The 14,373-nt window shown below is 35.4% G+C and overlaps 1 protein-coding gene across 2 annotated transcripts in view; it reads left to right on the plus strand.

Annotated features, from left to right (window-relative positions):
* LOC127854008 (uncharacterized protein CXorf65 homolog) overlaps positions 1-14,373 on the plus strand; it is a 439,263-nt gene that overhangs the window by 253,207 nt on the left and 171,683 nt on the right. The window contains exon 1 of one of the 2 annotated variants that reach the window (XM_052388915.1): positions 10,451-10,461. The exons of the other annotated variant lie outside the window; for it this stretch is intronic. The gene's annotated coding sequence lies outside the window, so the exon portion shown is untranslated. Of the gene's footprint in view, positions 1-10,450; positions 10,462-14,373 lie in introns of those variants that run through there. 2 annotated transcript variants of the gene reach the window in all.

Consider the following 14,373-nt stretch of genomic DNA (forward strand, 5'->3'; position numbering starts at 1 on the left):
TGCCGCCAGGGGAAGCCACCCACATCCCTCATGAGGGGGAATTTCGCATCGTTTTAGGCAAAAAGGGGAATTTTAGAAGATCTTTTCACCAACCATTCAACACTTAAATGGCTTTATTATAATGTGATTTACATAATATACATTTAAACAATGGTTAGCAGCATGATACCAGCTGGCAACATAGATATAAAAGTTTTAAAAAAAAAATTAGCTGAAAAAGTATGTTTTTCATAGGGGAAGCCGCCGATATTCGGTTGTAAAAAGTGCAAAACGAGGGCCCTGAGGTCGCCTATGTCATTCAAACTGTCAAGGATAGGCCCGAAACGTTAACCAGACATAGAAATGTCCTGTGAATTAAAAGCACTTTTGGGAATGTCTGTTGTTCAATATGAATTTTAGGTTGATTTTAATTTGTAAAAGAAGTACTAAATGACTCATTTTACAAAAAATGAAATCACTATCTACAAATTGCCACTTGGGTAACAAACCAATACTCATTTGAAATTCAATAATAATGTGTTAAAAGGGCATACCTATGCCTATTTTAGTTAAGAAAAAATAAACAGTTTACAGTGGCTTTGTTTTTTGGGACACCCTGTATGCACACTGTTATTCAATTGACTGGATAACATACCTGAGGCGGCGCTTCATAACCGAATCTGACACATGAAGCAGACTAGCAATAGCTCGTCGTTTGAAGCCCGCTTCAACTAGATACTCCAGCTGCTCTCGACTAATGACGTAAAGTGGTCTGCCTCGGGCGAAGAAACCAACGAGAGGCTGCAGCGTTCTGAAAAGATTAAATCAACAAAAGTTATAACACAAATAAAATTATAGTAATATCAAGAGCACCACCTCCGAAAATTTCAAAACGTTTCTCGATAATGTCCAGAGGTGGGTAATCATTATTGGCCTATCAAGTCTGGACAAGTGTTTTATAGGCAATAATATCACCTGTAAATAATACCCGAAAGGGGAGTTAGAAAGTATGTATAGATAGATAGGCTTTATATAGGTATATAGCAGTGTGCCTGTCCTGTGTTCAGTCAATGGCCTTGAATGTGTCTCAGTGTTATTTGCCAGTTCCAGTGGGTCACCAGGTTAGGGCGGGGAGGTGAACTTTCTAAACTGGACAGTTTATACTCTAAGTCGGCCAATATAAACAAATGGTCCGCAAGTAATGGGATCGAAAATTATTTAAATGGTCAGGGAAAATACTAACCTCTTTCGATCTTCAATTGTTGACATCAACGAGTCGAGAATCTCACACAACTGTTCAAAAATCGGAAAACGGGTACACATACGTCGTGCACTCCGGCTTAACGCTGTCAAAGTGTTAAGACTAGATTCACATAAAGTTGCATCTGTATCTTGCGTCATTAAACTTCAACATAAAGAGTGAACAGTGCGAGTTGCTTCTTCTCGAAACCCTCGACGTCCGCCTTATTTTTCAGAAATCGGAAATGGACTAGACCGGTCTCAGCAGTTACTAGATAATATTCATTACATTAAACGATTTTAGAATAAATACCGTCAAGTAGATACTTATTTTTAATTCTTTTCTGTTTCAAATTTAATTTTTTTTTCCTCAATTTAAAAAGGGATTTTGAACATTTATTATGAATAAATCTGAAGGAAAAGCGATTCAAAGAGACGAGTGTTTTGATTGGCTGCTCAGAAAAATTGTACGTCGACGTACAATTTGTACGTCGACGTACAAATATATACGTCGAAGTGTATTTCATATTTGTTCGTCGACGTACAATTTCTGTGCGTCGACGTACATATTGTACGTCGACGTACATTTCTCTTTTCACCTAGTAGGTCTTGTTGACTTTCGACCCAAATCGTACGCCATATAATTCGTCCCGAGCCTGATATATTACACAACGATAAGGAGATTACTTTTTCTGTTTGCAAAACCATGAAGCGGGTCATAAAATTCGCTAAGTTATAGAGCCTGTTAGATTCAATACAAAAAGATCGTTATCGTTTCTTATCACTAAATGAGATATGGATTTCCGGAAAGTATTTTTAGATCCTCGGAGTGATAATCCATATTGCAATTTAACGTGCAAAATAGTGTTTATCTCCTTTGCTACGAATATGAAATACGCGAGAAGCGAAAACATGGCGCATCGTAAAAACAATATTTTGACGTTTTCGTTTTCTACGAATAATAAGTGCTGTATTTTCTCAATAATAACTAATATATTTAGTATGTTTTATTAATGTTTCTATGTCTGAAAAAGGATAACGATAGTAAAATACTTAAAAGCTCTCAGCTCTTTGTTCGAATAATTCGGATAGTACCCTGTATTGATCGGAAATAGATTATTCAACCTCCTCTAGATCCGTCTGTAAGAAAAACTTGAATAAATAAATACAATGTGTCACTAAAAATGGTTTGATTTCCGCCTTCCGCTGGTTGATTAAATCTTTTAATTTGAGCATATTCCTGTAAATTAATCGTCGTTTAGAGGAACATGGATTTCTTTGTGAAATTGATATTTATTAATTTATTTACGTCAGAAAATTAGAATACTCGTTTATCAGAACGGTTAAATTAAGGACCATAACAGATAGAAATATAGCTCAATTTGTTTCTAGCAGTTCAGTCATTTGGTTCACACTAATGAAATCAATCATCACCAATTACGACTCCGTTCAGACATGAAAGATAGAAATCTGATTAATTGGTATCCAATATGATACATAGTGACTGGATCCGAAACTGAAAGTCAATTCGGACAAATATGCCATAAATCAAATTTGTTTAACCCAGTTATGCCTAGCGACTAGAAAAAAGGCCTTTGCAAACAGCGTAGACCCAGATGAGACGCCGCATGATGCGGCGTCTCATCTGGGTCTACGCTATTTGCTTAAAGTTATTTCTGTAATAAATATTTTAAATATAGAAATAAATATACTAGACCTCCCTAATTTTGGAAATAAATTGATCCAATTTAGAAGGATAGGAGAGTCCACTCGGCATAAATGGGTTAAGGCCACTTGTTCTGAGATTCAAACCTCGTATCGTGATCGAAAAGCTTTAGTGAGACTCAGTGGATTCATAAAATATGTAAATTTGCAATATGTTATGGGGTCGTTAATTAACAGTTCTTTGAGAAAAGGTTATTTAAGTAGCCATATCATGTAGTACATTTACCCTAACAGGGACTTATTAAATGCATTGGACATATATTTGACAAATAATTAATGTGCTCGTTTTTGTCAACGCATATTGTCAACAGGATACTGAGCTTATTGCACCGAGTTAAGTGTACATTTTAAAGATAGACTCCTATTTTTATGAACACGTGACTTAGTTGAAATTAAGCATACAACAACTGACAGCTTTAATTGATTTCTCCTCAACTAATGAACACGAGATAAGATGTCGTTCTGAAAGTGTTTAATAATATTTGGCCTGGTCAATCTGTCGTGCCCACGCACGAGACCCGTTATTACGGCTAAATAGGTTGTCAAAGCAAGATATCCATGGGCGTGTTTTACATTTGGTTTAATGATAGCATTTAATGCAGGTCAACAACCATATAATTATTTATTTGGCTAAACAGTGGTAAAAGATTCCTAAGGCAAAGATTTGTATTGCCCGCTCAAAACTTTACTTTTTTTCTAAATATTGTTTAACAATTGTGCCCTATTTAGAAACGAATCTGGATTTTAAAATATGGACAAATATGGACAAGTAACAAACGGTATTGCCTATACTTAAAAACTGATTCACGTTTTATATTGTTATATTTAAACAAATAATAGAAACAAAGCCATTGAAATTTTAAAAAATCCGCCAACAACAGGCACCGTTTTCATGATAGATAATAAATGAGTTTTACAGTTTGTGAATAGCCATACAATCCCGTACGGGATTGTTATTAGGACAGATGCCACCTTGCAATATGCTTTATTTTCGACATATTCATTAAATCGTCAAAAAGGGAGAATGTAACGTTTGCATGATCACTACATTTTAACACAATCAAGCAAGACGGTTAAAGGCCCGAGTTCGCTCATTTAGACCAGACCAATTGAACTGTTAAGGGCAGCTTTCATGATGTTGTCAAATGTGACTTATAGAATGTGTTTAGCCATAAACAAACTGACCCGTTTGCGGACATGCCTTTAAAATTTACTAGAGACATTTGTTAACATGACCGAGAAAATAAGAACAAATGTTCTGAGCAAGTTGCATAATGATTGCGAAAATGTTAATTTTACGGCGTTCACATGTTTTCACTTTAACCAACTAAGGATAAAGTACCCCCCTACCGGCAAATATGTTTTCCAACAGACCAGAACCCATTCTAACTCGAAAAAATATATCATAAGAACAAATATAGGCAGCAAGTTTCATGATATTTGAGCAAATAAACAAACGTCTTAAATGTTAACAAGGTTTCACAATATATAGCCGTATAAATAAAACTGCCCCGCAACCATGTTTTTCCATGGACCAGAACCGTTTTGAAGTCGGAATATGGAAATAATGAGAACACATGTTCAGAGCAAGTTATATTATAAATGGGTTAACACTTGAATAATTTTTGAACTCAACTGATAGTATAATGATTGAGCGAAATATACTTATGTATAAGGATAAAATCAGCTGTGTTGTATCGATAATGATTTGATGAAAACAGTTGGTATGTTTACCCCTTACTCTGTTACTAATATCGTTTCCAATAGGAGACATTTAATAAATAAAACACACTCAGGTGGACTGATTGCCAGAATTGATAAGGAGCAATCGTGTTACTTGGAGCACACATGATGAAATCAATTAGCACCAATCACAACTTCTTTCAGATAAGAAAGATAGTAAAATGATTAATTAGTATCCAATATGATAGAAAACAACTGAATCAACAATTTAGTATCAATCTATATCCCACCTCCTACAAAAATGACCTTATCCGATTGGCTTAGAGCGGTCACGTGCCCATGGTGTATTTTCCATACACCCCGAGTAATTTCCATACACCCCGAGTAATTTCCATACTTCTAGCAACGTAAAAAATGGCGTCTGTTCGATAAACTGCTAGATAAGTATTGTTATTAATATATAATACATTCTATATAATGTATACTATATTCTACATAGTATATTATATATAACATTATATTTATAATATAATATATAATATATATATATATATATAATATATATATATGATATATTCTTTATGATATATGATATATTATACATGATACATAATATATAATTATATATTATATATTATACATGAGATATGATATACATGTATGATAGATGATATATCATATATTAGATACTAAATGTTAGAGATTATATAGGAGATCAGATAGGAGAGAGGAGAAAGGAGAGGAGAGAGGAGAGGAGAGAGGAGAAGAGAGGAGAGAGGAGAGAGGAGGGAGGAGAGAGGAGAGAGGAGAGAGGAGAGGAGAGAGGAGAGAGGAGAGGAGAGAGAGAGGAGGAGAGAGAGGAGAGGAGAGGAGAGGAGAGAGAGAGAGGAGAGGAGAGAGAGGGGAGAGGGAGGGGAAGATAGAAAGATATAGATAGATATATATATATACATAGATAGCATATTATTAGATATTATATATTATATAATATATTATATATTATATATATATATTATATATTATATTATATATTATATAGTAATATATTATATTATAATAATATATATATTATATTAATACATTATATATTAATTATATTATATATTATATTATATATTATATACTTTAAAGGTAGTCGGTGAGATATAATCGTTACACTGTTAGTAACTGATTCGCTCGAGTATGGTATGATATTACTGAGGGTGTATATCCCATACACCATCAGTTACTAACAGTGTAACTTATAATACGAATTTATCATTGATTGATATGTGTTAAGGCCTTGTTATCGAATTCAAACTATGTTAGTGTAGCACTTGTTTTGATATTGAAAACGGATAATTTTCATTCTTAAATTGAATTCACGCAAAAATAAATATTGTACCTGTACTGCCTCCACACCGTCGCTACAACATATGGATATGAAAATGTCCGTGAATTTGCAGCGTTAACCTATCTGACCATGTATTTAATTGATATTGCAAGCAAAATATTGTATTAAACGCCGATTTTTTGTGTTCGCTACGCAGAGGAAGACCGAGATTTTTTATACATTATCAATCATTGCATTTCAGTATTCAAAAGTCGTTAGCTATTTTACTGACACCTCGTTTACTTTTCAATAATTTTCATCTTGCTATGACATAATATGACTTCAAACCCTGATATAAAGTATCGAAACATAAATATATGCGTCATATTTGCGATGTTTGCGTCATGAAGAAATCGCTACGGTCTTTGATATTTGAGTTGAAATGAGAAACTTCTTTATTTGGAATATAATCACCTGATTTGCAGGGAAATAAGTTGTCGCAAATATAAAAACCTCAGAGATAAAAATTCTCTTTGCTCGTATTTTGTTACAAAAAATTACGCGAACGCAATTTTGAAAAGAAATACATTGATTGTCCTTTATAATAAATAGCAATCGTTTTCAGACACAAACATCTGAGTTACGCAATAAAATGTGATCAGTATAAGCTGTTCCAGCTACTATAAGTAGTTGAAGCACGTGTGCATTTCAGTGACAAATCGGCTTACAAATTGTGTTAAAGGACTCCAGAATTGTACACTTTTTAATGTCGTGAAATTAAGTTACAGATCGGCAAGGAAAAGGGTATTTAGTGAGACCAGAGTTGTAACTGTTTTATGTCGTGTGTTTATCAAATGGTTATGTATTTAAATGATTGAAATGCAACTCACATTATGCATTTGTCTTTGCAAACTATATCTTCTCTTAACAGACAAATTCTGAAGGTCTGATGTTCACTATTATCTGTAAGTCGGTTCATCATGTCCCGAGTGTCCACAGGAAAAGGCGGAGACATTTTGTAATAACGTTTTTGCCACATGGAACGCAATTGCATTTTGCGCTGATCCATCCAACACCACTTAATACATGCAACCCTAAGAAATATGAATGGCAATAGCAAGTATATTTTAATCATCAATATAGCAAGTAACGAGCGAATAAAATATACATATCATACCTCAAACGTTAAAGACCAACTTTGAATACATTGTGACGACCCGCTGATTTAAAGTAAATAATTATCTCAGCTGGCTGCAATTTTTCAAGGTCAGAATACCTTGCCAGCAACACAATGGACATTGAAATTATTAAAGCAATATGTTGGTCATATTCCGGTTGGATATATGTAAAATACGCCCTTGTATAAGTGAATGTATACAATTTTAAAAGAATCATATCGTAGTGCGTTATAAAAAATTCATGTAATATATAAATACAACCAACGCTATGATTGGGATATTATGTTATAACACGATGGAAGAACGTATAGCATTTAAGGAAATTAAGCCATGAAATGGCAAACTGAAGAATGTATATTTTTTGCTACCGATTTCCTACTCGATAGTTCTGTAAAATAATGTATTAAATGCAAAAGCAGGACTTAGTAAAATAACACGTTTGTTATACGGGCATACCTGTATGCATTTCTTGTGGTGTTTGCTAGTATTGTAGTGAATATAAAGGCTTGTAAAATTCTTCTTCTAATAATGTGTATGGAGTTCAATTATGTCTATGTTTGAAATAAAAATGCAGACGCTACTGCGTTACGAATCATTTTTGTGGCGTATGTGTACGATGTTTAAATATGTAGAATTATATAATATATATATTTTTTACAATGATACAATCATTTACAACAATTTTAATACAATCAGTCCGTCGGCACCATCCGATATAACAAAGTCTACAGACGACATGCATTTTGTGAAATTTCTACAGTTTTATCTGTGTGATGATAAATAAAATTATTGTATTATTTTACTGTTGATTTTTTACGTCATTAATTTCTATTCCTTATATGGGTTGCATACACTTTCGACTACACCGTTTGTAAATTATGTTTCAGGAAATAACGTCTGTTTAGAACTATAAGAATACGTGCAACTGTCGTTTACAACTGCACATGCTAATCTGGGACGATATTTTAACCACATGCATTAAACCCCGTTTATAAAGAGCGCGACTCAAATACATTCGTTCGTTATACCTAGCAAAAGTGTGTAGTTATATGTTGAAAAAACCGCCAAAGACGGACCCAGGCCCAAGATAAAAAGTAAGAGAGTTGGACGTAAGCTAAGCTTCCCTACACTGTTGAAAACCTATTGCTACAAAAACGCCAAACAGAATAACAACAGACATCACGGACCTGAGACAAGGTGGAAATCCAGCTGGAGAACGTATGACACCGGACGGTGAAAGCCAGTGTAAACTGGAAGCCATAAACCCAAAGACCATCATCTCCACCAGGACCACAATCGCCATCGGTATATAGATGTCCGACAGCTTTGAACGGGAGTCACTCGGGAGACTTCTGAGACACTACGTAGTGCGAGGAAATATCATCAACATTATTAGGTAGTCGTATGAAGAGATGACCTGCAGAATCATGCATGACAGAAAGCTCATCGACGCCTTCGAAGTGAGCACCGGAGAGAGGCAAGGATGCTTACTCGCATTTCCTGTTTCTGCTGGCCATAGACTGGATCATGGCGACCTCGACGGCTCAGAAGCGAAAAGGGATCCAGTGGACATTCTGGAAACAGTTGGAAGACCTCGACTTTGCCGATGATCTGGCCCCTCTCTCCAACACCCAATAACATATGCAGAAAAAGACAAACATGATAGCGGACAACTCAGCTAGACTGGGCGTCACCATCAACTGATGCAGATCTCAGAACCCGCATTGGTACGAGCAGCCTTCCACCAGCTGAGAGCATGTGTGGATCCAGTGTAAATTGACATCACCACGAAGATAAGGCTCTTCAATACCATAGTGAAGCCAATACTCCTCTATGAGCAGAGACCTGGAGAACCACTGTCACCACCATAAACAAAATACATGCATTCATCAATACTTGCCTCAGGAAGATCCTCAAGACCCGCTGGCCAGACAAGAAAATAATAATAATAGATAAGAACAAAGCAGCTGTTCGTTGAAGAAGACATCCTTCATAGACGTTGGCGATGGATATGCAATCTCCTTCGCAAGCCTGCATCAAATACAACAAGACAATCTCTCACTTAGAACCCAAAGCTAAAAGAAGGAGAAGGCGGCCTAGAAACACCTGGCTCCGCGACCTCAATGCAGATACTAAGCAGATAGGTGCAGCTGGAGAGACTCGCCCAGAACCGAGACGCCTGAAGGTACCCGGCGATCTTGCCCTAATACAACTATGGTTTCATGTTTGTAAATAAGTGTCTATGTATGTAACATTGTCCATTCTGTGTATGTAAAAATTGTTCCCACGCCGAGATGTGTTGCGGTGTAAGTGCGAGATATATAGCTGTGAATGAAACATCCTTTTTCTGGGGATGGGGATTTCATAGTATGTATGTCTCGTTCTGCACCGTAGCTAGGCGCACACGCCGAAGTCTCAAATGGGAATATGTATGTCTGTCTGTGTATCTGGTTGTTCACACACCTTTCTCCCTATATATAAATTATCGACTGTGAACGAGTATCTATTAATAGATCCTGGAAATAGGAAATGTCGTTGTTGTGAAATATAATTATCTCCCTGTTAATACACAAATATATTCATAATTTCACTGTATCTTCTAGATCCAACGGATTTCCGTGGTGTCTCTTACATAGTGTGAGGGTAGTTTCGAATCCTTATCGGATCTTGCCCTAATTCAACTATGGTTTTATGTTTGTAAATAAGTGTCTATGTGTGTAACATTGTCCATTCTGTGTATGTAAACATTGTTCCCACGTCGAGATGTGTTGCGGTGTAAGTGCGAGATATATAGCTGTGAATGAACCCTCCTTTTTCTGGGGATGGGGATTTCATAGTATGTATGCCTCGTTCTGCACCGTAGGTAGGCGCACACGCCGAAGTCTCAAATGGGAATATGTATGTCTGTCTGTGTATCTGGTTGTTCACACACCTTTCTCCCTATATATATATATTAAGCTCTTTAAAGAGAAGAGTGCGCATCACATGACAGTACAAATATCAAATGACTAAAGTGTTTAATTTAGACGGGGCTTTACTGTTTTTATGTCATGTGTCTTAAGTCTCCGAAATATGCGATCTATAATATAGTTTAATAACTTTGTTTAATATCTAGTTCGGCATAAGTAGATAATAACGCAGCGTGATTATTTCCTGGACAAATTGGATTTTAGCAATTTTCACATGTAAACTTGTTATTACAAATGCTTTATAGGGGAACAAAATAATCCTCTGACTATGTTATTTTGAATAACAGTTGCGGTTTTACATTCTGCAATCGTGTAACCATGTAGCAAAACCAACAATTCGGATCTTCGTCTGGATATAATCTGATGTTAATTTTTAGCTGTGTTACTGTCCATGAAGCTTGGAAGTCAGTTTGTACTTCGGTATTCAGCTCTTCGAGAAATATTCAACTTTGTGAAGATGAAAAGGCAATGAAACTGTTTTCATCGATTCAAAGAAATTGCCTCGAGCGGCTTTTATTGGTAAAAACAAGTGTAACGTTTAAAAGCTATGTGTTTTAGAATTTAATTTCAAAGACATTAAACATGTTTCAACAAACGAATATAATGACTGAAATAACGGAGAATGAAATACGGGTTAGCTTAGTAATATGTAGTAAAAGCGTGTGGTAGGCCATCTTATGAAAGAAAGATTAAATAAATATTTTTTAGTGTACATATGGTTAACATAAGGCAATTAAAGTAATGTATAAATGCTCATTGAATTGGGTTATATACGGAGCCTTTTGTTCAGATTTTGTCCCGGTGTATATACATTTTTTAAAACAACCACCATAATTAAATAAATTACGTTTTGTGTTTATAGTTGCGTATAATTTGAAAACATCTAAATGCACATGTGAACATATTTTTGTATTCGAAAATAATGTCGATAAAACTATTGCTTAACAAACCTGTTACATTTAGAATAATCTAAAATAATTGTAATGCAAGAAAGCAAGTTATAAAAAAAAACTGTCCAAAACCGGGATTTGTATCCGTCACCTCCAGACGTAAGAACGAACATAATACCACATGGCCATCATGTCCTTAGAACTTAAATAAATATGAGCCACTTTCTGGGAAATTGTGTATTATTCATTTGCATAAAGTGTCATCCCATAATCATGGACGAGACTGGCTGCTTTTAATGTAGTTTTTGTTTAAAAATAGTATCTCCTTATCGATAATCAAGTTTATGCAGAAAGTGTCGTCACATATTAGCCTGTGCGGACTACACAGGCTTACCTATCACGACACGTGACGCATATGCATTTGATCCAATTTTCATAGAGCGAGTCTCAAATAGTATTATAAACGCCAAATTAGAAATACATGTACTGTGCAAATTATCGGCAAAATGCATTACAATCGCTTAAGTCATTCTTATTTATTTTGATTGGTGATGATCCATAACAGAAACGAAATCTGAAACATTTTTCGAGATGCTTATTTCACTTGTTATAATATAATGTATATATTCTTATCTAATTTTATAACACTTTCTTTTTCAACACGTCCCTTCAACATGATAAAGATAAATTGTTCCTTATATATCTATATCACGAAAAAAAAATAGAAGTCTATATTCATATCGTAATTCTGCCACTCTGGTAGAAATGTATGCACTGGGCGAGGTTTATTTCTTGATTAAATTTCATTATTAATTGCCTGGTTAATTAAGAACTGAAAAAAGCTTGGGGGGCGGAACTTTCGCAAAAAAAGTGCATTCCTCCGCGCATTCTAAGCGTTTGATTAAAAAATTATAATGAAAGGGAAGTAATGCCTATTCCGTTTTGCTACAACTAAGTCACTATACTGTCCCATTATTGTATTTTGGTACCAAATAACATACATGTATGTATATCATCGAAAGAGAAAATGATTAAAACAAAAATTGTCCACACACCTCTATGTGAATAATGCTGCACATCCAATTGTTTATGATTTAATCTGTATTATTGTGTACTACATTCGCATCCCACTAGAAAATAGTATAATATGACTGTATGAAGGTGACGTAATACATATATTATTTAACACCTGCGGACTCGATGCTTTCGCGTATGTACGAAAACAATTATAAATAAACAACCTGGAAATATTTCTTGTTTTGTATTATTACGCATTGATGAATGGAAACTCTTGAAAATGTTCTGATGGTTGCTTTATTTGAGTAGTGGGGGAAATTAATATTTTCAAAATTACTACTAATATTGGTACTACACTTCACTTAAAGAGGGTGTAATCACGTGATAGTCAAGATGGCGACGTCCATGCCGAGGCAGTTTTTTTTGCCGTTTTATACCCTTAATTATTTGTATTTTTTAATGCCGCTCACTTTCCAGCCATATCAGCAAAACAGTTACTAGAGATTATTTCGTATTAATATTCGCGCTTTACATCAACTTTACTCTCTGTGAGTTTTTAAGCGGGATGACCTTATAAGGCTTATTACAGCTCCACTGAACAAATGCGGTTAGTAAAGTCGAGATATAAAGGGACTTTCAATACAAGATAAATGCTTATCACCTATTTACTGATATGGCTGGAAAGTGTGCGTCATTTAAAAATGAAACAAAAGTAACAAGAAACCGTCGGAGACGGGTGATGATGCTCCACAAAGGTTTTTTGTCACAATATTGCACTATATATTCAGATAAAAGGAACCGTCTTGAGGGGCATAACTTTGGACAAAATAATACGATGGATGATTTAGCAAATTAAAATTTCAAAGGACCTATAACTCTAAATAAATCATCTAACCAGAACCCACAAATAACATGCGCATCTTCTCAAGGTAGTTAAGCTTCCCATAAAGCTTCATTGAATTCCAGTCAGTAGTTGGGGAGAAAAAGCCCGGGCAAGAATTGCACTATATGTACAGTTTATAGAAAATTTCAAAGGGCCATAACTCTGTGAAAAATCATCCGACCATAACCGACTGATAATATGCACATCTCCTGTTGGTAGTGAAACTTCCCATAAAGTTTCATTGAATTCCCGTAATAAGTTTCTGAGATATAGCTCGGACAAGAATTGCACTATATATACAATGGAAAATTTCAAAGGGCCATAACTCTGTGAAAAATCATCCGACGAGAATCGGCTGATAATATGCACATGTCCTCTTGGTAGTGTAGCTTCCCATAAAGTTTCATTGAATTCCAGTCATTAGTTGCTGAGAAATAGCCCGGACAAGTAATTGCACTATATGTACAGTTAATGGAAAATTTCAAAGGGCCATAAGTCTGTGAAAAAGCATCCGACCAGATTTGGCTAATAATATGCACATCTCCTGTTGGTAGTGAAGCTTCCCATAAAGTTTCACTTGAATTCCGGTCATTAGCTGCTGAGAAATAGCCCGGACAAGAATTGCACTATATGTACAGTTAATGGAAAATTTCAAAGGGTCATAACTCTGTGAAAAATCATCCGACCATAACCGGCTGATAATATGCACATCTCCTGTTGGTAGTAAAGTTTCGTTGAATTCCCGTTATAAGTTGCTGAGAAATAGTTCGGACAAGAATTGCACTAAATGTACAATGGACAATTTCAAAGGACCATTAGTATGTGAAAAATCATCCGACCAGAACCGGCTGATAATATGCACAATCTCCTCTTGGTAGTGAAGCTTCCGATAAGTTTCATTGAATTCCAGTCATTAGTTGCTGAGAAATCGCCCGGACAAGAATTGCACTATATGTACAGTTAATGGAAAATTTCAAAGGGCCATAAGTCTGTGAAAAATCATCGGACCATAATTGGCTGATAATATGCACATCTCCTGTTGGTAGTGAAGCTTCCCATAAAGTTTCATTGAATTCCGGTCATTAGTTGCTGAGAAATAGCCCGGACAAGAATTGCACTATATGTACAGTTAACGGAAAATTTCAAAGGGCCAGAACTCTGTGAAAAATCATCTGACTAGAACCGGCTGATAATATGCACATCTCCTGTTGGTTGTGAAGCTTTATATAAAGTTTAATTGAATTCCGGTCATTAATTGCTGAGAAATAGCCCGGACAAAAAGTATGCACGGACGGACGGACGCACGGACAGACGAAGCGGCGACTATATGCTCCCCCAAAAAATTTAGGGGGAGCATAATAAAGGGTATTAAACGGCAAAAAATAACTGTCTCGGCATGGACGTCACCATCTTGACTATCACGTGATTATCCCCTCTGAATTAGGCTTCATAAAAAGTAGATACAGTATAATTTAAACAAGTTTATTTAAGTTCATTT

This window comes from Dreissena polymorpha, chromosome 12, assembly GCF_020536995.1.
Source record: "Dreissena polymorpha isolate Duluth1 chromosome 12, UMN_Dpol_1.0, whole genome shotgun sequence".
Lineage (NCBI taxonomy): Eukaryota > Metazoa > Mollusca > Bivalvia > Myida > Dreissenidae > Dreissena > Dreissena polymorpha.